The 23694-nt window shown below is 40.6% G+C and overlaps 1 protein-coding gene and 1 long non-coding RNA gene across 4 annotated transcripts in view; both read left to right on the top strand.

The window, feature by feature from the left end:
* LHFPL3 (LHFPL tetraspan subfamily member 3) overlaps nucleotides 1–23694 on the top strand; it is a 556172-nt gene that overhangs the window by 172519 nt on the left and 359959 nt on the right. The gene's annotated exons all lie outside the window — the stretch shown is intronic.
* LOC115281958 lies at nucleotides 818–5308 on the top strand. The gene is made up of 3 exons (XR_003904471.1): nucleotides 818–873; nucleotides 2562–2642; nucleotides 5161–5308. It is a non-coding gene; the product is annotated as an uncharacterized LOC115281958 (long non-coding RNA).

Here is a 23694-nt window from a genome sequence, read left to right as displayed (position 1 = left end):
CAAACCATTGGGGAAGCTTAAAAATACCAACGTCTGGGACTCTACACAGATATTCTTATTTCACTGGCTTGAGGTAGATAGAGCCCAGTTGTTGGATGTTTTTAAAGACTCCAGAGTGATGGAATATGCAGTCAAAGCTGAGAACCACTAGCTGGGCTTAATGATGTCTAAAATCTGGCAGAATTATAAAATCTTAAGGTCATATAAAACAACTCACCTCCTTTTGAAATGACCCTCCTTTTCTATTGGGATAATGTGCACTGAAGTAAACCAAGCCCCAACTCAGGGACAGACACAAAGTGAAAGGGGTGTGTTACCTGCCACCTTAATTTTTTTTCATGCTTCTTTGATTTTCAATCATGGTGTTAATTTCCACAGACTTGGCCTGTTGGCACCCTCAGAAGTGAGATTGGGGGTTGGTGCTCTATGAGGTATAAGAAAATAGAGAATTAATTATTGATATAAAAACAGAGCAAATAAAAACTTGCTCCTTTGATTGTTAACTTTCTGATTTTCAAAATAGCAGTTTAGAAACACGTCTTTACATCCAAATACCCAGAGGGATTAATCTGCATTGAAGATTAATTCCCTGAGATGTTTTACTCCTTAACAGTCTCCTGGTTTGGTTTTTAATATTTGGCACTAAAAATAAAGTCTGATGCCAAATTTCATTTGTTGTCCCTCTTTAGCTGTAATTGGCTCTAAGATCTATAAGGACTCATCGGGTTCCATGACTTTTATCCATAACAGAGCAGTGCCCTCGTTCAGAGAACCGAGATCACAAAATGCAAAGAGGGAGAGAGCTTGTTACAGGCATCGGAGAGGCTGCTCCGGAAGTAAACAGCCAGGGTCGTGTCCTCTGGCTTTTTTCAGGTTGTATTATCTTTTGCTATTGTTTACCAGCATCGTGACATAAATCTCAGCTGGTTAGTAGAATGACTGGAAGTTGAAAGACATCGTGCTTTGAAGCAGTGTGATTGTGTTCTAATTAGGAAGATTCACTGGCATAAGAAAAGCAATATGAGGAGGAAGAATTGTTTACATCTCTTGGCAGCCCTTGGTCTGAAGTACACTTCTATGGTGGTCCATCCACAGGGTATGTGAGAGCGGTGTGTGGAAAATACCAGGACCCTTTAAGACACTGGTGGCAATCTGGAAGCATTGCTCTCTTCACCCTTGAGCAGTGTAGATAAATATATCTCCTTCTCAGTCTGAGATACTCTGATACTCAGGCGCGTGCCTGGGAAGCCTGTTCACTTTCGGAAGCCAGAAGGGTGCTCTTTGAGCCTGTTCTTTAGTGGTTCAGTTACATATATGGTGCCCCCCGAATACATAATGGACCACTAAAAGAAAGAGGCCTAAATGGACTTGCAGTGGGTTGGGCATAGGAAGATCTTTTATTTTTATAAAAATTTTTTAAATGTTTTTAATTATTTTTGAGAGAGAGAGATAGAGAGAGAGAGAGAGACAGCGGGAGCAGGGGAGGGTCAGAGGGAGAAGGAGTCACAGGATCTGAAGACAGGTTCTAGGCTCTGAGCTAGGTGTCAGCATAGAGCCCGACATGGGGCTCGAACCCACGAACCGTGAGATCATGACCTGAGCCGAAGTTGGACGCTTAACCGACTGAGCCACCCAGGCGTCCCTAGAAAGATGTTTTATGTGGGACTTGGGGGAGGCAAACAAAATGGCTGACTCTGTTTTTCTGTACTGAGGAAAGGAGAGTAAATGAGAGAAACAACCCTTTCTTTACTTCCACCCCTCAAACAAAATGGTTCTGGCCGTAATCCAATAACTCCTCTTTTAGAGTGGAGGCAACCTCAGAAAGCATCAAGTCTTTTGACCATTCACACTTTAGTATGAATTACAGAAATTAGAAAATCAGGTCACTCTCCTTCTCAGATGATGAGTGAGGTTAATTTCAGAGCATAAGGAAAGAAGGTTTGACTGGGGTCCCAGGGCAGGAGACTTTTGAATGGTTAGAAGCAGTCTGAGACCTCCTGATACCTGAGCATAGGAGTGAGGTCCAGGACTCAGAAATGTTACAGACAGGGCAAACTAGGGGCCATTTGAAATAAGGCTTTTCTATTTTTTATATCTGCCTAAATTTAGCCATTAAACTATGTAGCAGTGAAAAATATACTTGCTCCTACATTGGGTGTATGCATTACTATAGACATATAAGAGATTTGGTTCTCTTAACCTAAAAATTAGGCAGTCTGACTTCCTTGGGTGAACTTGCACAGTTGGCCAGAAGGTAGCCCACTGCCCTTGTAATCTCTCCACCTGGAGACTCAGACACTGATGACAGCTCTGCCTCCCATCCTCCCCTTGGTTCTTGAAGGCCAGAGAACTGCACAGTGGGGTTCAAGTGCTCCCAGGACTCACAAAGAGCGTCCTGGGAGGCACCCACAGAGAGTATAAGGAAGACATCTCTAGACCCTCTGTGCACACGTCCTCTTTCCTAAAGCTGATTTGCCGGAAGCGGACTTGTAGTCAACATGTTGGGATTCAGTTCCTTCTCACCTACCATTCATACTCACCCTTTTTCTGCTTTTCAAAAGGGCTCTTTCACCTTCTCGCAGTCTTACTACCATAAGCTCCAGAATGTCAGACAAAGGGACAACTGGCGCTACTGAAATTGGGTAAGCCGCCCTGAATCAAACACCTAGGCAAGGCACACATCTCCCCTGTCTTAGATACCTTTCTGTTATAGGCCAAACACGGTCCTAGAGAGCAAATAGGCTGGTCCTCACTGAGATGTTTTCAAGTCCCGTAGTGACGGCAATTTTTCTTTAATGACCTCGTTTTCCCCATTCCCCAACTACTTATCAAAGAATGTGTCGCTCCTGAGGGAGAATTTTTTTTGAAAGCGAAGCAAACAAACCATAAAAAGAAATATTGAAGATGACAGCAGTTTATTTGATCCTTGCAACAAACTCTTGGCAGAAGTTCATGCCCTATCTCCTTCTCTATTTGAGAATTAAAACTCCAAAATGAGGTAGCTGTCCGGAAGACGCGCATCAACACATCGGTCAGAAGGGAAACAGGAGGCCAAAGTCTTTCTCACAAAACGTGAGGTTGTCAAACCAATTGTTTGACCAGAAGGATTTGCTTTGCCAATTATATTTTATCTAAGAGATCTTCCGTAAATCGAATGAGCTAGATCTTAAGCTCCCAAGTTTTGACAAAAATGGTCATGTTATCAAAAAATTTGTTTTGGCAAATGAGTATTAGAGTTAACAATATTTTTATTTCTCCAAGTATTTCTGAGTACATGGAGTTAAATAAGATGCCTTTAAGTGAAAGAAAAACTGGTATGATGGATAGTCACTTGGAAAATGTTCATAAAATCTTTTTGGTACACTGCCCAGCCCTGATGAAGTCAATGACTCTAACGACTAAGTATCAAATGCTTTTGCTAGACAGGTTTCCATTTTCCAAAATGAATTAAAAGTTGCCAGAAGTGGGGGTTGGGCCATAGGTAAAATGGGAGAAGGGAGTCAAAAAGTACAAACTTCCAGCTATAAAATAAAAATAAATCATGAGGCTATAATGTACAGCATGGCAATTATAGTAAATAGTACTGTATTACCTATTTGAAAGTTCCTAAGAGAGTAGATCTTACAAGTTCTCATCACAAGAAAAAAATTTTTATAACTGTACATTGATGAATATTAACTAGGTTTACTGTGATGATTATTTTGCAACATATACAAATACGGAATCACTGTTATATACCTGACACTAATGTTTTATGTCAATTATATCTCAGTTTTTAAAAATGATTTAAAAGATCGAAACATTAGTCTTAATTTTATAATTATATTAACTTTAATTAAACTATTTGACAAAATAACTTTAAGTGATATTAAATATTTCTGATTAAGTTATATGATTTTTAGGGGCACCTGGGTGGCTCAGTCAGTTGAGCGTATGACTTCAGCTCAGGTCATGATCCCACGGTTCGTGGGCTCGAGCCCCACGTCGGGCTCTGTGCTGACAGCTCAGAGCCTGGAGCTTGTCTTCAGATTCTGTGTCTCCCTCTCTCTTTGCCCCTTACTTGCTCATCCTCTGTCTTTCTGTGTATCAAAAATAAATAAAACATAAAACATAAAAAATAAAAAATAAAAATTTATTAATTATAATAGATTACCCTGCCATTTTGCCATATAACTCAAAATTTATTTAAGTCATTGGTTGACATTATTATTATGATTGAAAATGAAAAATAGGAATCAAATTGATAATGAACCCTGTTTCATCCCAATAACAAATAATTAATCTAGGAATATATGAACTAGATTAACAGTAACAAACCATTCAGAGCTTCATTTTTAGTAACATTTTACTTTTTTTTAAAATTAGAGCACAAGTGTGAGCATGGGAGAGGGACAGAGAGAGAGAGAGAGAGAGAAAGAGAGAGAGAGAATCCCAAGCCGGCTCCACACTCAACACAGAGCCTGACGTGGGGCTCTATCTCATGAACCAAAACCGAGAGTTGGACACCAAACTGACTGAGCCACATAGGCACCCCTATATTACTTTGATAACAAATCAAAATTTATAATTAACATATGTTGTTTTGATCAATTGTACACTGCTAATATTCATATGTTACTAATAATGATCAATGTTTCATCTGAAAGAAAAACTTTAAACTTTTTGCAACCTATGGTAACAGGGCCTGTTTTAAAAACTCTATATACTTCTTTGTTTCCTATAGCTAGACTAGGATGGTCCATGAACGATTTTCAGGGATGAAAATATATCATGTTTGAATAATAACTAGTCGCAAAAATGAAAGGCAAACACAAATTAAAGGAGCAAAGAATGGTATAAAAATTCCTGCTAAGAGCTTAGGCTTGGTTTTTTAAAATGAATGATAATGGGCATCCGATGTCTATGGTATTTAAATTCTGTTAGGTATGTTTAAAAGAGTAACATAAGGGTTTTATTTTAGAATATTGATATACTTCCTTTATAATGCCTTAACTTTATAATAAAGAATTGTAGATGTTAACTCGAAAAATCTGCAAAGGGGGCAAATAGTTTTCCAAGCTTAGGGAGGGGGACTAGAATATGTGAACAGAAGTGTTTTGGGGACCCTTGTCTTAGAGCTTTTTTTTCTCTTCAACAAAATGTGCCTCCTCTTTCCCTCAGGACTCACACTGTGCCTTTCCAACTGACATGCTCACTTTGCTGTGGGTGACTGTTCATCACTTTTTCTTCTCAAAAGGTGTGTGTGTTGTACAAAGTTTCCCTAGAAACAGTAATGCAACTTAAAAGATTGATGTTAGAATGAGAGTTTTCGGCCAGGGACAAAGACATTTGAGGGAAGAGGAAAAGTTCTCAGAACTCACATGGGTGTTTTGGGATTTGCTGGACCTTCTCTGATGTCAGGTTATTCTGCACTGTCAGGAGCAGTGGCATTGACAACTTCATGGGTCAACGAGAATTTTGGGGTTTAAAGTCATGCCTAAGAAAATTAAACTCACTGGAGATGTATTGCTTTTTATATTTTAATGATGATATTTCTGACATTTCCCACCGCAATGTTTTAAAATAGATGATTATTTGTATTCTCAGGTTTGTTTGTTTTATGTTACATTGACTCAATTTTCTCCCAATACAGTGCTGTGTCAAGAAAACATCTTTGATTTTTTTTTTTCCTTTACAAAAACTCTGCTAAGTAGGCCAAGGTCATGGCTTTGATGACTGTGTTGACTATTAATTTTATGTTGCCTAGGAGCCACAGACAGTAATTGATACAGGGAACATGAGCCAGCTGTGCACACATGCCTCCATGGGAGAAACAACAGTAGCTATCATATTGGGGGATGGTCAGGAGCATCGTTTTTACAAATAAACAGTAATAAATTATAAATGGGACTGTCCTTGGTGCTAGTGGGATTCATCTTATTTCTTTGGACTTCTGCAACTCATAAGGTCTTGCTGAGTGTTAAGCTCAGTGGGAAAAAAAATCAGTGAGTACCAACTGTCGATACAGTGTAGGCGGGCAGACATTCAAATTGTTCACTCATAACTTTGTATAAAATGTGTTTCCCAAATTGATCCTTATTAATAGCACCTTCCTGAGTAATAGTAATCCACCACTTCTGAGCCCCTAGAATGTGTCAGACACTGCAGTAGACCCTTTGTGTAAATATGTTATTACTAAATTGAATAATTTCATGTGGCAAATTTGTCTCTGGACTATATAAAACACACAAACACTGGAGAATCTGAAAAGAATATTTTCCCAGCTTGTGTCTGTTGATGGATGAGTGGATAAAGACGTTGTTACACACACACACACACACACACACACACACACACACGGTGGAATGTTACTCAGACATAAAAAGAATATAGTACTTTGTGATAACTTGGAGGGACCTTGAAGGCATTATGTTAAATGAAATAAGTCAGACAGCAAAAGATTAATACTATATGATTTCACTTACATATGGAATCTAATTTTATTTTTTTATTAAAAAATTTTTAACATTTATTTATTTTTGAGAAACAGAGGGAGACAGAGCACAAGTGGGGGAGGGGCAGAGAGAGAAGGAGACACAGAATCCAAAGTAGGCTCCAAGCTTTGAGCTGTCAGCACAAGCCTGATGCAGGGCTCGAACTCACAAACCATGAATGAGATCATGACCTGAGCCGAAGTCGGACGTTTAACCAACTGAGCCACCCAGACACCCCTGGAGTCTAATATTAAAACACCAACTTACCAAACTCATAGAAAAAGACATGAGATTTGTGGTTACTAGCGGCAGAGGGTGAGGTAAAGGAGAACTGGAAGAAGGTGGTTAAATGGCACAAACTCCAGTTATAAAATATGAAAATAAGGATATAGTGAGACGTAGCATGATAACTGTAGTTCACATTGCTGTATAGTATGTAGGAGTTGCTAAGAGAATAGATCCTATGAGTTCTCATCGCAAGGGGAAAGTTTTTCCTTTTTTTTAAACTGTATCCATATGAGAAGATGGATACTAGCTAAACCTATTGTGGTCATCATTTCACAAAATATGTAAATCAACAGCATCATGCTGTATGCCTTAAATTTACACAGTGATGTGTGTCAATTATTTCTCAATAAAACTAGAAAAAAGGAAATCAATTAAAAGTATTTTCCAACCCTTTTTACAATGGCATGAGACATTTTCTAGGACTAAGGAACAAAAGTTAGTGATATTAACGTTGGCATTCCCTTTGCATGTGCAGCATACGTGTGACTAGTGTGGCATGTATGTAGTGAAGTACAACTTCCCTCATGGCTGGCCCATTAACCAAAGCTGATTAGGAAACACCTGGATGTTGCCTCTCCTTCCTTCCCCTTCCTCATTCGTACTCCACGCATCTTTTCTGTCTTCCCCACAGAGATCCTTTCTCATGAGTATTCAATATACACATGGCCTCTTAGATATGTGATGCATGCACTTGCTTCACCGGCCACGTTGGCATACATGCAGGCTTGGAAATAGATGACTATTCTGCAGTGAATAACTGCAACCACATCACAAGTCCCAGGAGATCCAGGACTTTGCTGTCTGTCTTCCAGTTTGGCAATAGAGTAACAGAGCCTCTGATGTAGTAATCCTCCAAACTGCCTCCTCTGCCAGTGAGAGTTTGGAACAGATTCATGGTTCTCATCTAGACCTTGTTAAGGAAGAGTCTTCCAGATACGTCTCGTGAATAATGACTTAAAATTTTTTTCAAATGATTCCATTGCAGTCAGTCAGCCCACAGATAGGTGTTCAGCAACCCTTGCTATCCATGAATACAACAGAATGCAGGTGAATATAATAGGACTGCTCTTCTCCTTTGCCGTGGTATCATATTTGTTTTGAGTTAAATGACAATTTTGGATATGTAGTAATCAAATCCAGCCAGCTTAGCACAGAGCTAGAGGTTAGGAAAACCAGAGGAGGAGGACAAGGGGTAGGATCGTAAGGCAAGAAGCAGGAGTTATGGTAAAGAAGGAGGCAGGGACAAATACTATGCAAATAGACCTTGGAGCTGAGTCATGAGGAGTCCATTTTACAAGAAGATGGCTAAGAAGTCCAGGCAAAAGATCTGGAGTAAGGGAGGTCTTGATCTCAAGTGGCCCTCTGATCCTAACATCAGTGAGATGATCTGCATATTGTTCTATGTCCTCCACCCTTCTATCCTTAGCATGGCCCAGGGCTTGTCAGTTTATTGATCTGAATTGTAATGCTCCTTTGAATACAGACTGAGGATAATGGGGACACTTTAATACTGAGTTGTATTTGGCCCATAATCCTTCTTCCAAAATTTGTGAGGTCTGGGCCTCCCATAAACTATTCTTTCAATCCCAGTTCATCTCATTCTGTTTGTTCATTTTAATTCTCAGCGTTTTCTTGAAAAAACAAAACAAAACACAAGATTTTCATTCATTTATACATGATTTGGCTTCTTGCAGTGCCTCAACCACTGACAAATTACATACACCTAGTTTTTCTGCTGTAACATTGGCTTCCTAGAGGAGCAGAATGTGCTGTGGCCATACGTATCATAGTGGAAATATGAGAAGGTGGAGCTGATTTAACAGCTCCTTCAGCTTCTGTTGGTGTAACAGTTCCCCTTAAAGTAGGAGTGGGCGTGTTTGTTTCCTACTCAAGAGTTGAGCTCCTCAGTATGCATCACACATCTTATATCTCAATATGCTGCTCCCTGTTTTGGCTCCAAAACCACCAAATTCAGATCGTCCCAAGAGAAGCAACTCCCCTTCTTTTCAAATGGCTCAGTCACCACTTCTGTATGTATTTCTTCCTCTCATGATGGAACATACCAACATCAGGCATTGGAAGTCTGAAGACGAACAGCATTAGTTTAAGCATATATGATAAATGTTCAAGGAGCCTTCTAGAGCATGATTTTCATGGGCATGATTTTACTGTAGGGTAAGGAGGATACTCCGGGAAGTGACAGAAATCCAAGTTGGTGAATTTCAGCAAAAGGAGAAAATGTTGGCTCATGCAACAGAGAAGGCTTCTCAGGTGGTTCACAAGATTGGAAGAATTGCTTAGGGAGTCAGGTCTTAAGGATGAGTTTGGAGGAATTGCCTCCAGATCTCTGTCTTTATCTCCTCTTGACTCTGCTTGTCTCTCCTTGGTTTGAGGATTGGTCCTACATGAGTCCTATTCCTACCCCTTTGATCAGGACTTCTCAACTTTTGAATATTCAGATTCCCATAGACTACCAGCAGAAATGCCAATTCACTAGTTAGGAAAACCTCATGAAATTCCCCAAAGCAAAGGGATATTAGCCAAACGAACAAAAACATACATCCATAAAAGAACTTCCTTTAGGAATTGTGAGTCCATGGAAGTGTCCACAAGCATCTGTGTGGTACAACAGTGATGCCATAAAAACACAGAGGTGGGCAAAAAAGATGGAACCTTTTGTATGAAAATAGCAGAGCAATGTCCAGCCCTCCAGTTACAAATGACAGGTTCCTAGCTACTTAATTAATATAAGTAAATAATGACCAGTGTCAACTTGAAGATATGGCATGCCCCTTAATGATGTTAGTTAAGCATTTCCTTAAAATGCTAAGTGCTCTGTTCTGAATGTTTTTGTGCCCCCCCCCAACCAAATTCATATGTTAATGCCTGACTTGATGGTATTAGGAACTGATATTTTGGGGAAGTGCTTAAGTCATGAGGATGGAGCTCTCATAAATGGGATTAGTGCCTTTATAGAAGAGACACCATAGAGCTCCCTTGCCCTTTGTCATCATGTGAGGTCACAGCAAAAAGGCACTAGCCATGAACCAGAAAGAGGGCCTTCATCTGACCATGCCAACACCTTGATCTGGACTTCCCAGCCTCCAGAATTGTAAGAAATAAGCTGCCCAATATAAGACCCTAATCAATGAGGCTGTTGACCCACTTGAGAAATGTTATTTAGACTTTTGTTGACATTGCAATTAAGATTTTTTGGTGCAATGACAGCAGAGCCCAGGAAGCAATTTTAGGATTTAGAAATTAGTTCTGCTTCTGTGGACCCAGTATTAATAACATGCTATTCTTATCAGGAAAGAGAGAAACACTCATTCAGTGGTTGTATTGAGTACCTCTTGAGTGAGAGGCGCTACTCCAGTGAAGAGGGAGACTCAAAATGACTATCCTCATGGAGCTTACTCTCTAATGGGAAGACAGTAACCAAATACACTCAATGTGATAAAATGCCAAATAGTGGTAAGTGTAAAGAGGAAAAATAAAGCTGGGTATAAAGTGTAGCAGAGGGTAAGGGGGACTACATTAACTGAAGGGTCAGGGAAGAAGACACTGAAATGAAGTGAGAGTACAAGCCATGTGTCAGTCTGGGGGAAGAGCACAGACAAAATCTCAAAGTCAGCATAAGTTTGGTATGTTTGTGCCAGTGTGGCTAGGGTAGCAAGTAGGGGGTGATGAGGTTAGACAGGTGGGCAGGGGGCAGATAGGGTAGGACCTTGTAGTCCATTGCAAGGAGTTGGGGCTATATTTCAGATATGGTGGGGACCACTGGAGGATTCAGGGGGTGGCAGTGGTTAGAGCCAGTGTTTGTTTTATAAGATCTCCCTGATTTCTGTGTCAGACATAGACTGAATGTTAAAAGTAGAAGCTGAATGATTGGATAGGAGGTCATGAAACCCCAGTGGTAGCGGTGGAGATGGTGTGAGACATGGATGTAGGATATATTTTGAAGAATAATGCACTGCAGACCAAGGAGACAGTTTCAGTAAGAAGAGATAGGAACTATTGTTAAGAATTCCCTCAAATAGGGAGAGTGATGGCTGAGGAAAAAGCCTTGAATGGGACAATAGGTCAGTTACTAGTTTTACATAGAAAGAAGGATATTAGGGGAGTGCCTGGGTGGCTCAGTCAGTTGAACATCCAACTCTTGATTTCAGCTCAGGCCATGATCCCAGGGTCATGGGATCAAGCCCTATATTGAGCTCTCTATCTTTCTATCTCTCTTTCCCTTTGCCCCTCTCTTCCACTCATTTGGTCTCTCTCTTTAAAATAAAATAAAATAAAATAAAATAATAAAATAGAAGGGTATTAGCAGTGATGTTTGAGACGTGCAGGCAGAGTGTTGGCGAGTAAGTTGGATAGCAGAGGAGTCAGGGTGGGAGTGGATGGTGAGAAAGGACAGGCAACATTCCCACAATGGCCCCTTTGAAAGTCTGGCCTCCCTATGGCCATTCAGCTCACTTCACTCTCATTTATAGGTCTGAATATAGAAGGAAAGTCACTTCTCAATTTCTGAACTCACTTCTCAATTTCTGAACTCGTTAGGCAATATCCATTTACCTCTGCCTCCCCACCTGACACAGGATAGCCTGGAACTCACAAAATGGTGAAAGGGGCAGAACCTGTACTTTTAATATTCAAAGTGGATGTTCATTTATTTAAATGTAAATCACTAATCAAAGTGATTATCTTTGGGGACATTGATCTCTATCCTTCTCCATCTTTTGGAAATGTCTGCTCCAAATTAATTAAACTCTCAAGAGAGCAGAGGATTCATGTAGAAGGCTGATAATTAAATTAATAGCTCTTTAGACCTTGTGTTACATTTTTCACAAAGGAAACCAAAATAAGTTGCTTTTACATCAGGAACTTCGTTGGTTTGATCATTTCAAAGGGATTGGTGTTTTCCTTTGGGGTTTGGCAGCCACCAGGGGATTGATCAACATATTTCAAAGCAATTGGGTGAGTAGCTGTGATTGGTAGAAACATATATAGGAGCAAGAGGACTTGACAGCTATGTAAATAGAGTTACTTAGTTTCCTCTTGGAGAATAAGTAATGTTGTAATATGGGGACTGAACCTAAATTTGGTGAGAAGTTTTCACAGACTCCAGTAAAAGGATTTTTTGCCTTCCCTTTCTCATTCTTTTTACTCTAGACATATAAACAATTTAAAAATGCCTACTGAGTGCTCAGGACTGTGTGGTGCACATAGAATCACAATCCCTGGCATGAGAAAGGGAAGAGAAAGTGAATAGGTGAACATGGAAGATTCAGTGATAAACAGTGTAAGATAATATATAATTGAAGGGCTAAACCATGTGCAACAAAATATGTTAAAGAATGTTGCAATCCCGGGGCACCAGGGTGGCTCAGTCAGTTGAGTGTCCAACTTCAGCTCAGGTCATGATCTCATGGTTCTTGGGTTTGAGCCCCACGTCAGGCTCTGTGCTGATGGCTAGCTCAGAATATGGAGCCTGCTTCAGATTCTATATCTCTTTCTCTGCTCCTCTCCTGTTCATGCTCTGTCTCTCTCTGTCTCTCAAAAATAAATAAATGTAAAAAAAAAAAAAAAAAAGAATGTTGCAATCCCAGAGTTATTTATTGTTGCTTGAGAATACCAGGCTGTTTTCAGGATTATGAAAGGTCAATTATGATTCTCATCATAATATGAGATAATATATCAACAAGATAGTCATAATTATGTAGATTCCATCCCATAATACCCTAATTTTTTATGTTCTATAGAATTAAGTACAAATACTTCAGTGTGGCATCTAAGATGTACAGCTAAAACTTTTTTAGGGGTGTCGGAAACAGAAACCCAAGTCAAATTGGCTTTGGCAGAAAAGGAAATTCACCAGCTCATATAACCAGTCTTGAGGTGGGGTGATTTTCATGCATGGCTTGATCATGATTTTCATGATCATGCTTGATCTAGGAACTCAGTTCCTCCTAAGCTTTTGGTGATGCTTTCTCCTGCAATGCCTTCTGACTCTATATGTTAGCTCTTAGCAGCTTCAGGCTCACAGTCCTAGTGAACAAAGGGCACATGCTTTCTTCCTAGGAGGCCCAACAGAAGGTTCATTGCATTTCTTGATTCTGATTGGGTCAAATCTCCATTTCTGAACCAATGACTACAATAAGAAGGATGTGGTACTGCTTGGCCAGAACTTATTAACATGGATTCCCATGTGTATTTTTGTGTTGTCTTTAGGACAGCAAAATGAAATACCTTAAGCACATGTTTCCTCAGTTAGGGCTTGTATGTCTAGCTTCATCTCTTGCTGTTCTTTGTTCAGCCCCCAGCATTTCAATGACAAAGAATCCATTCCTGTTCCCTAGGAACCCTGAGCCCTTTTCAGAATTATAAGCTTATGTGTGTTTACTTCCTATTGCCTGTGATGTCATTTTCTCTCCTCAGAAAAGCTCTGTTTCACTATTCGAGATCCAGTTTCTAGTTGACCTGAGCCGATGAGGAGTCCTCCAAGAAGTGTGGTAGAGAAACATACATCATGTATGTGGTAAAATAACACACATTGGATATTGGGTATAGCACCCTCTTCAGTGAAAGGGGTCATCAGGTAGGTCCCATCTCCTGCCTGTAGCTGACCATCCCTCTTTCCTTACAGTAGGCAGATCAAATTGAAAGATTCAGTCCACAGTTTGAAGGCCAGACTAATGGGGGAGGTGACAGAGAGGAGCCAGGCCAGCTCTTCAGGTGTCTTGGTGAGTCAGAACAAGTCATTTATGTAGGGCTAGATTCAGCAAAGGCTGAATCATCACAGAGGATGGAGATACTGGGTTGGAGTTCAAGTCAGGCTGGGAGAAGCGAACAAGGGGCAAATCTGAGACAGTCTCAGGTAGGATGAGTCAGGCTCTGAAGGGAACATAGACATGACAAGAAGAGGAAAGACATGCAGTTAGCAAGATCCAGAGGGAACTGGGCCATGAGAGAGTATTGCTTCAATTGCTTCCCATCCACACGTGTTCCTGTGCTTGTTTTCATCCTCTTGGTCTAAATGGTCCTTACAGCTTCTGCTGGAATGTGAAAAGGAATGTAACCTCAGAAGGGAGACAGATACACAGAAAGGAAAGATGACATGATTGAATAATCATCTTTATGACTGCAGCTCAGAATTTGAGACTTGTCCCTTAGTTGTAGATCTAAGCCATTTTTATATCCCACAGGAATGAAAACAAGTTAATTCCCATAGACTTGCAGAAGATGAGATAGTGGTTCTATTTTCCAGTGACTCAAATATAGCCCAAATTAGTTTTCATTGGAGGCCATGTGTCTCTTTATGACCACAGACAGCAAGCATATGGCCCAGAAAGTGCTTCCCCGCCCCCTCTTCTAAGCAGTTACATTTCTGGCACACCCCGGGCTCAGAGCAGCCACAGCTGAAATGGGCACACAGCTACGGCTGGTTGTTTGCTTGTCCTTGTAAAACTGAGCATGACAAACCAGTGAGGGGTGGAGCCTTGCGTGTTGTAAACACATTGAGAATTCAAGAAAAGCCAAGTTGTAGATTTGAGAGTTTGATTTGTGAAGCTCGTAACTATTCATTCATTTCTTAACCATAGTTCGTTAAATTTAACAGTTGTGTGACTCCGACTTCACAGATGACAACCGCAACATACATGGGGAAATAAATTACTAGCTGCTTTAGGAAGTGAGACTGACTGAACAGCGCACTGTGGAGCAGTAATAGAAGCACTAAAGTCTGTCTTTCTACCTCGGAGGGGTTTGTTTTAAAGGTTTCGATTGCAACAATAAACATTCTTTTAATCCTGCGCCATGCAAGCAAGTCCACTTACAGAGGCAAATCACTTACTCGTCTCGTAATAAAAAGTAATTTATGACACACGATATTGATTTACATTTATACTTTCTCTCTATAGCAAGGGCATAAGGCTGCCGGCTTGCTCTAGAGGAAAGTGCTTTACAATTATCTAACATGTGAAGCAAAAACACTGCCTGTATTTAAAAAATAAATAAAAGTTCTGAAAGGGGGAGCAGGGCCTGGAATGGGTCTGGGTTGGAAAGTTTAAACGGCACTGAAGGATGCCCACTTAACATTTGCTTTATGCGTGAGATCAGTGATGTACAATTTTTAGGACAATTATCGCATCTCTTTTCATTTGATTTTATTTCTGTCAGCATTGAGTCTTCTTTACTTTCCCTCCACAACCTTGTCCTCTCCCCAGAGGTGTCCAGACAGATCAGCTCACCTTGTCAGCTAAGAACTTCAAAGAGCTGTAGGACTCCGGTGAAATTGAAGAAGTTACCGCAAGCTAACAACCACATCTGTTAACCACTAGATAAAATAAGTGTTGGTGAGGGCCACTGGATCCGCACGGACTATTTTCCTAGTAGGAGAGTTACACTTCTGCTAATTAACACCCTTGCAACCCCGATTAACTTTGGGCATGGTGTTTACAGAATTACATCACTGACCTTGAAATGAGAATCTTACTTGCACAGATGCCTCCAAGTCCGTTGTTTTACTTTTCTCTGGAATCCGAGACCCTCACAAAGGCAGCCTGGCCCACCTGTTGTCTGCAAACAACAGGGTCTTCCCAAGGATCATATCCAGACATGTAATGAAGAGACCTATGTGGGAAATAATTAATGGTGTGGGTGTGAATCAGAAGGACACAAACTCAGGAGTCCTGGAAATACCGTATTTCTTTATTTCTCAGTTAGCAATTTAATTCTGACTTTGGGATGCACCATATCTTGGCTGGGCTATAACCTCAGCTCTCTGTGGGGCTCTCCCAGCTGTGGTTTTGCTAAGGTTGTAGGAGTCAGGATGAACTCCCCCTAGCCATCAGGCATCTGTCCCTACATTATTTCAGCCTGTGTCATCAATACATTGACCAGTGGCTTTGATTTGACATTGGGCACACAAGAGACTGTGTCAAGGCTGTGAATGGTGGGTCTTGACTTTTCCTAGGTTCTGCCACTTGACCTTGGAAGTGCCAGGGACTAACACGTAGATTCAAATGCCTGAGGAACCACACACAACTCTGCTCCCTTCAGCCTACATAATCTGTTTTTAGCTTTGGAAAAGTTTCCCTTTCTCTCTATTTCCATCAAAAACCTGCACAGAGACTTCTCTTTCCTCTTCTTTTGACCCTGGTGAATCTATCCTGGGAAACCCTTCTCTCCTTTCATGTTTTCCTCACAAGTACCCCCAATGGGCTCTTGCTTCTGGAAACAGAAGTCAAGAAGGGAGGTTTCTATAGAAAGTCTGTTTCTTTCCCTGAAAGAGAAAAGAAAATAGAAAAATATATGGTGAAAATTATAAAGTACTATCATAAGAAATCATCCTAGCATAGACATACACATGCTTTCTCAAAAGCAGATGTCTGATTGATTCATTTTTGCCCAGGAAAAAAAGCAAAAACAAAAACACACTAGACAAAAGGACCTGCACATCTTATGCACTGAGTAATTTATGAAGTTGTCACAATTTCTAAGGTGAAAGAGTGACTGAATTTAGTTTAATATGTCAATGAGGAGAGAGTGAAGATCAGTTTTCCAGAACACCACCATCTGAATGTTCCATAGCACCACAAACTCAACATCTCAACCCAAAGCACAATGTATCAACTTCTGTCCCACTAACCTGTACCCTCTTTATGGTTTTTCTTATCATCCACACAGTTGGAATTCCCTCCCTGTTCCCTAGTCTTGACCAGCCCACCCAGGCACACAAAATCAGTAGTTTAGCTGAGTAGTTGTTACAGCTGCTCCAGATATATTCCTAGATTTCTTGTTATTCCTCTCATCCAGCTGGACTTGGGACTTCAGGTTTGATGGCACCCTGCTTGACCCTGTCAGTTGGGTCATCTTTAGCCTTCCTTTTGGTTTCTTAGACTTGAACTTGCCTTTCAATACTTGACTGTTCTTTTTTTTAAATTTATACATTTTAATGTTTATTTTTGAGAGAGAGAGGGAGAATGACAGAGAGAGGGGGAGATTCAGACTCTGAAGCAGACTCCAGGCTCTGAGCTGTCAGCTTGAACTCCGGAACCATGAGATCATGACCTGATCCAAAGTCAGATGCCTAACCAACTGAGCCACCCAGGTGCCCCAATACTTGACTCTTCTCTTTAATGCTTGACTGTTCTTGCCCCATGGAATCTTGGAAGAAAACCCCTTCAACCAGTTAGGCTAACTTTCTAAACTGCCCTCCCCTGATGAAGGGTGAGCCAGACTTCTGGCTTCTAGGCTTTGCTAGATTTTTTACTTTTCTTCACCTCCTCACATTGAGTTAACCTCGAAGCACTGTTGAAATTGTGGATTCTTCTCTACCCTACTGACACGGCTTTAATTTAAGCCCTCATCCACTTTTCCCTGGAATATTCAAACAGCTTCCATATTGTCTCCTATTTTGTTCCCCACGTGGCAGCCAGAGTGATTGTTCTAAAATGCAGTGCTGATCATTCCTTTGCTTAAAACTCATCAGCAAATATTTGCAATCCTGGTATCTCATCAGAAAAAAAATTCATGAAACATTTCAAATATATTGATTTTGGCTTCAACACCAGAGAGGATAATTCAGGGGATCTGAGCTAGGGCGAAGGCATCAGTGTGCTGCAAGCGCTCCTTGAACTCTGAGGCGCAGCGTCTTAGCAAGGCCCTGCCAAGGCCAGCACGGCCTGCCTCTACCCACATTTCTAGCTTACCTCCTGCTCTGGGATTGCTGGAGGGCATCTCTTACCTTTCTCTATGCTGGGGTCTAGCGCAGTCTCGATGTTCATTGACATTACCTGGACCACTGCAAGGTGCCAGCAAGCGTTATCAAAGAGTAAGAGCTGTTTCTTTTAAGGTCGTTAAGGACCCTGGAGCTACAGTTTAAAGAATTCCTTTGCAATTGTTCACACTGTATTTAATGTATTCCTTTTCTAATTCCACCCTCAGTGCTATTTTCGTAGAGTACTAGACAAAATAATTCCTCACCCTACTTGGTATTTACACCTTTAAAGTATTTATAGACTGCTTTTATGTCCCCGTTTAGTCATCACTTCACTAAGCCATTGCTTCCACACAATTTAGAAATCTATTCCTCCATAAGGTGATAACTTTTCCTGAATTATTCCATTCTCTTATGTCATTCTTAAATTGTGGGTTTTTTCTTCTTTGAATAACTAAAGTGTAAGCCCCTTGATAGCAATTATGACTTACAATTATGACTTCAGCCTCATTGATATCTCTCATGCTTGACCCAGAACTGGACATACAATATAAGGAAGAGACAGAAGGGTGGATTTATCAAGACTTTTTAACGACTGTAAGTTCTGATTCCCCTTTCTGTCATCTTTTGTCATGTTAAGGTGCTCATTACTCCAACCATTGGGTGTTTTAGGCATCCGTATTTCTCTGATTTAACTGTAAATAAGGCTATTCCAGATCCGTTATTCTTTGGTATGAATGAAAACCTAGGAGAATGGAATATTTTGCATTGCTTTTGTCTCTGGAAAAGGATTGGTCACATCTTATAACTTGATGAGAATTCACCAAAAATCCAAATGTTGCTTCTATCTAGCAGTGCAAATTGTCATTCTTGATCTGTGTTACAAGATGTTGTATTTGGCTACAGTCCAATGAAATGTACCAAAATGCAATTTCCAAGGCATTCATTCAGCACTGTACCTTCCCTTTGATTCTGTGTATGTCCATGTAGTAGCTGGAAAATATTCATTAAGTTTCTGTTACTGAGCGAAATAATTCAGGTCTCACTTTAATATATTTTTGCTAATTGATAGAGTTCACACTCCTTATGGCCCCTTCAAGCATCCAGTTCTGTTCTAATCACAGGTGTCGATGGAAAAGTAGAGAGGTAACCCTTGAGCCCAGCGACAGTGAAAGCCACAAACAGCTAAATTTTAGAAAGAAAACATGGTGATTAGTTGTTAAGCATATAATAAAGGAAAAAGGCCTGCCCGAGTGCAGGGGTGCATCAAGACCAAGCTAGCTTTGGAGAGCTAAGGAACATGGGTGAAACACGAGAATCCAAAGAGACAAGAAAGAAGGAATGCAGAGAGAAGAGCATGTTAAGGAATGTTAAAAGCAGCAGGGATAACAAGCCGTGGAAATCATAAGCTTGTTATAAATGTTGAGACGTAAACCATGGAAAGACAGAAAAGAGAATGTGTCATTGGAAAGTGGGACACAAACTAGCATCAACACTACCTTAGTGACCCTAAGAACCAGCTGTGTGTGCTCATTAGAACAGTTAGTGTAGTTCTGCCATCTGGAGGGGCCATCACTGTGTCTGTGGGATCATCATAACAAGCTGCCTCATCTTCCTGGAGCCCTCACCATTTTTGCCTTTATCAGTAGACATAGCTGCATGGAGTGCAGAGTAAATAATTCATAATCATAAAGAGGACCCAAACTCAAATCCAGCTAACATGGCCATTTCATTTTCTCTGTTTAGAAAGCCATGAATATATAGAGCACATTTTTAAAATGTATTTATTTATTTATTTATTTAGAGAATGAGCAAAAGTGGGGGAGGGGCAGAGAGAGAGAGAGAGAAGGAGAGCCACTTTTGGGGCTTGAACTTATGAACTGCGAGATCATGACCTGAGCCAAAATCAAGACCCAGATGCTCAACCAATTGAACCGTCCCGGCTCCCCTGGAGTGCATTTTTAAATATTTCTGATTTAAAAATAGTTAGTATGGACTCTCAAACAAGGAACACAAAATAGATAAGTAAGAAATCTCTAATGAAGCAGGAGATACCAGCAACCCCAAGCTTCAATAAATGAAGATGAGAGGCAGAGGGATTGAAGAGGACAGGGAAGTTAAATTTTGACCAATTCCCACACATTTGCTGCTTAACCCAGCCCATGTGCCTAGGAATACTTGGGATTTCATCTTCAGGCCAATTTGAAATTTTTCCCCCCAAGTATAATTTTCCAAACTATTATATCAAGTCTTCCCCTAAAGTAGGAATACATAATTGGCCCTTTCTCAATATCAGTTAAAGTTGTTCTGTCAGAGGAAGCCATTGATCTGATCTTCTGTGATCTGATCCTGCTCAGGAAATGTAACTTCTGACTTCTGGGTCCTCACATGTTTCCCCTTGAGTGTAAGCCTTAAGTTTTCTTTTTAATTTAATCCTTTTACACTGCTGATGAGATGTCCCTGTCATTTACTTCCCCTATACAGCCTGTACCATTTACTTCAGAACGGTAACAGATTAAGCTTGCATTTACATGAAAGCGCTTCTACTGCTTCCTTTCAAGTCAATACATTTATAATAGAACACATCGAAAAGTACCTGAGAATGTCAATAATGGGCAATAGGAATAGCATTAATGGCTTAAATGACCACTAATTTCATCCTTTTTCTTCTGTATTCTTTCCTGCAGTCCTGGGTATTCATATTTTGGGCTATTTAATCCCCCTATTCTGGTTAGCCTTTTTTTTTTTAAGGTTGCAAAAGATACTTAAGCCACTTAGGATGTGAGGAGAAAAGGAATTTTAACTGTTGAACCCTTGCAGCTTCCTTAATGAGCCTGGCTGATCTTTAACCCAAGAAATTGGTGGTCCATCTGTTCAAGAGGAGCTTGACTACCGTAATGGTTTGGCTCACATCACAGAAGGCATTTTAGCGCACAGCCTCCATCTGGTCACTGCTGCTTGCTAATCTAAAAAGAGACTTGGGGATGTGGGGGAGAGTGACATTTCCAGTTAATAGTAATTATATCTAAAAGCTCTCAGCTTCTTTTCCCGTTTCCTCCTCCTCCTGAATGCTTCCATTTTCCACGGAGGACTTTTAGAAAATGAGGTTATCAGTAGAATATAAGAAAGAAATTCTTGTGCTACATTTCCTCAATTGGGCAGCCTTGGTTTTGGTTTTTGGTTGTTTGTTTGTTACCCCTCCTACTCAGTTGGTATGGTATGGTTGATTTTCCTAGGTACATTGCCCGTATCTGAAGCCCGTGTGATGAAGCAAGGTGATCTCACTAAATGTGCACCTGAACCATCACCAAGCATCATATATAGATCCATATAGAGATGGATTATCATAAGTGACACACCTTTTGCTAACCTAAATAAAGACAGCACTCTCAAAATGTGGTATATATTTATAGTGGAATATTATTCAGCCTTTAAAAAGGACACCCACTGTTAACAAAAACATGGATGAACCTGGAGGACATTATGCTAAGTGAAATAAGCCAAACACAGAAGATAGATGCTGCATGATCTCACTTATAGGTACAATCTAAGACAGACACCTAGAAGCAGAGAGTAGAGAGTGGTGGTTGTCAGGGGCTTGGGGGAGGGGAAATGGAGAGGTATTAGTCAAAGAGTATAAAGCTTCATTTATGCAAGGAGAGTAAGTTCTGGAGATCTAATATACATGGTTAACTACACTGTATTATGTACTTGAAATTGCTAAGAAGGTAGGTCTTTTGGTTTGTTTTTTTTTAATGTTTTATTTATTTTTGAGGGAGAGAGAGACAGCATGAGCAGGGGAGGAGCAGAGAGAGAGGGAGATACAGAATCCGAAGCAGGCTCCAGGCTCCGAGCTAGCTGTCAGCACAGAGGCTGACGTGGAACTCAACCCACGAACTGTGAGATCATGACCTGAGCTGAAGCTGGATGCTCAATCGACTGAGCCACCCAGGCGCCCCACTACATCTTAAATTTTTACACACACACACACACACACACACACACACACAATGGGGAAAAATGGTAGCTATGTAATGTGATGGACATGTTAACTAGTTTAACTAACTAGATATAACTAGTTTATATCAAAGCGTCAAATTGTACACCTTAGATCTATTTAGTTTCCATTTGTAAATTATACCTCAAGAGAGCTGAACAAAAAAGAAAGCACATTCTTTCCCTGTTGGTCTCTAATGCAAATGGATAAAGAAGGTTGAAGAGACTCTTCTAGGATAACTTATAGACAGTCCTGTGTTTAAATAGATTCCTTTAGATTCCTTACCACCAAGGTCTTCCGTGGGTAGGCAAAGGCTGTTCTGAAGCCAGAGGCAGTTTGGGACGTTGTCAAAGCACCTCAACAGATGGTAGGTCATAGTGAATAGAAATCAAAGCAAGGTTTCTTCTGCAAGGAAGTATCTCCTGAGCCCTACTAGAGAAAATAAAACTGAACTCTGGGTTTCAGTTCAGTGGTAATTAGTGATGAATTCTGCCACAAAGACCTTACTTAACATGCAGTATTATATTCATTAAGCCTTGAAGTGCCCAAGCCGTGAATCACCACTGCATAATCCTTGCTAAATTTTAAAATAAAAATAGTCCTTTCTACCCCACAAAGGCTTTTGCAAATCTGAACAATGTGACAGCTAACGGGGAGCTTGAGAGAAATGTGTTCTTAGATCAAAGCTCAGGAAGCCTAACTGTGTAAGGTTCTAAGATGCTAAAAATACACTGACACCTAGGAATGAGTGTCACCCAACCACACCGAGCCAAGTTACGAAAGCTGGAGCCCAATTTAGAAGATTATCTTTAAGATATCTTGTGTGGCCATGACCATTTGTCTCTGAACACAAAACCAGACATATATCAGGTATTGAAGGAAAGCATCAGTGCATTTTCAAATGCCATCTAAAAGATGTCTCAGAATAAAACATTTCATGGCCTCATCATCTACTCCATGTGGCAGCCATCCACTACATAGGACAGATGTTTTGCGATTTCTAGATGACAAAGGCATTGGAAGGAGCTTTGTATCCAACATAGACTGGGGTTCAAATCCTGATTTTGTCATTTGTTTTTTGTTGTTGCTGTTGTTTTTAATGTTTATTTATCTTAATTTTTTTTTCTAATGTATAATCTATTTTTGAGAGAGAGAGAGAGAGAGAGACAGTGTGAGCAGGGGAGGGTCAGAGAGAGAGAAAGAGAGAGACACACACACACACACACACACACAGAATCCAAAGTAGGCTCCAGGCTCTCAGCTAGCTGTCAGCAGAGAGCCCAAGAACCCACGAACCATGAGATTATGACCTGAGCTGAAGCCAGACGCCCAACTGGCTGAGCCACCCAGGCACCTCTATTTATGTATTTTGAGAGAGAGAGCATATATGCACAAGAGAGCTGGGGAGAGGCAGAGAGGAAGGAAGGAAGAAAGAAAGTCCCAAGCAGCCTTCATTCTGTCACCTTGGATCCTGTTGCACGATTCAGTCTCACAAACCATGAGATCATGACCTGACCTGAAATCAAGGGTCGGAAGCTCAGCCGACTGAGCCATCCAGGCGCCTCCTGTCATTTGTTATTTTTGTGATATTGAACAAATTTCTAACCATGAATGAAGAGTAAGGAATGTGTATTGATAAAGAACAGTGAGAGTGGATGTGGTAGACAGACCAATGGCCACAAGGTGTCCATAACCTAATCCTCAGAATCTGTGAATAGGTTAGTTTGTTTACATGGTGAACAACTAAACTAACATATGCACATGTGATTAAAATAAGGACCATGACATGGAGAGATCATCTTGGAGTATCCTTGTGGGCTCATTCTTATCTCATGGGTCCTCAAAATCAGATAAGTTGTTCTGACTAAAGTCAGAGAGAGTCAGAGAGAAATGTGACAAGGGACTTATGGTCAGAGAGATGCAACATTTCTGGATTTGTAGGTGAAGGAAATGGGCTTTGAGCCACATTCAGGTGGTCTGGAAAAGCTGGAAACAGAATCTCCCTTAGAGCCTCCAAAAAGGAATGTAGCCCTGCCCAGTGAGACTTGGATCAGATTTTTGACCTACAGAACTGGAAGGTTGTAAATTTGTATTGTTTTAAACCACTGTGTAATCATTGTTTTGGCAGCATAACAATAGGTATTCCTGGTTGAGGGGACGGACTATCCAAAGCCAGAGTGAATTTGACCACTTAATACAGCATGCATTTATTGGGTGCC

Source organism: Suricata suricatta, chromosome 2 (genome assembly GCF_006229205.1).
Source record: "Suricata suricatta isolate VVHF042 chromosome 2, meerkat_22Aug2017_6uvM2_HiC, whole genome shotgun sequence".
NCBI lineage: Eukaryota > Metazoa > Chordata > Mammalia > Carnivora > Herpestidae > Suricata > Suricata suricatta.
The sequence above is the reverse complement of the archived record's forward strand: the minus strand, read 5'-3'. Positions and strand labels throughout refer to the sequence as shown.